Source organism: Brassica oleracea, chromosome C9 (genome assembly GCF_000695525.1).
Source record: "Brassica oleracea var. oleracea cultivar TO1000 chromosome C9, BOL, whole genome shotgun sequence".
Lineage (NCBI taxonomy): Eukaryota > Viridiplantae > Streptophyta > Magnoliopsida > Brassicales > Brassicaceae > Brassica > Brassica oleracea.
Window position 1 is genome coordinate 25,988,974 of NC_027756.1, and position 1,327 is coordinate 25,990,300.

A 1,327-nucleotide genomic window follows, 5' to 3' on the forward strand; every position below is an offset into this window, starting at 1 on the left:
TGAACGCCTCAACGAAGTTAAATATGAGACGACAACTCATATTTACTTCAAACCCACTCTAAACAAAGTAACTCAAACAAACATCCATTATATAAACCGCATAGCGGTAGGGATTCAAAGCCACCAACGGTCAGTCCCAACAAAAATGGCCAAAATAGGCCCATACAAAGTTCGAAGGCCACACTCGGCCAGACATATATGAACAAAAGCCACACACGGCCGCTAAATACTAGATAAAGGAAAAAAACTCCTTCCCGTCAAAACACTCACAGATCGAAGTTAAAATTTCCGGACAAGGAAGCTCCGAATGCATCCGCAGGAAAGTTCACTTCCTCATCGTCATCGGCAAAATCAGCCGCGGTTTCTACGGTATCAGGAGAAACCGGGATGGGATCCCAGAATCCCTGAATCTTCCCATCGATCGGAGGAATGATCGTCTCAGCGTGAGCATGATCCTTCATGCCACCCTTCATTAACTCCATCTCCCTCTCGAAGACGTAGTCATCTTCCTGTGTGCTCCAAAGGCTCCCGACGGAGCCGCGACACTCATGGAAGTCGCCCAGCGAGTTGAAAGCACCTTTAAGATTCCCGTACTCAACCTGGAATTGAGAAGCGCGAGTCTTCATCACCTCGACAATTTCCCTCTTGCCCTTCTGTTCCACTCTACGAACGGCCCTGGCATGATCACGAGCGAGTTGAGCATTTCGCGCCAACATCTCGTCTCGCATGCGAGCAAGATCCTTTTCCGCCTTCTCCGCTTTAAAGCGATAGATCATGGCCTCTCTATGGCTCGCCTCAATGGTCGATCCAAGGAAGTTCAAACCCTATAAAATCGATTGACACGTTATAAGCAAAAAATAATAATAACGATCGTCAAAATTCTTAAAGTTTATAACCCGTTAATGATACGAGATTCTTCCGCGACGATTTTCGGCCTCTCTGACTCACTCGTGGCCGGAGGAGCATCAAAGCCCGACGGAAGACCAGCGAAGAAATCATCAAAGTCCTGAATAGGTACCTCACTCGTACCGCTCCCATCGCCGAAAGCAAGGTCCGGATCCCATCCTTGAAGCATGCAATCGTCCACCGAAAACTCCAGGTCGCCGAGATCAATACCTTTCCCCTTCGAAGAGTTCAGCCCCGTCACAATCGTGGGAGTGGCGTTGGGACCTTGGTTTTCAGGTTCGGAATCACTCCTTGTTTCTCCGCCCAAAGCAGGACTAGTGCGCTACGAATGCCTCGTAACAAGTAAAGAAGCCCTCCGGGGGACTACTAGCGCATTCTCCTTGACGAGGAACCCTGAATTCCACCGCGTCCGAAATATGGT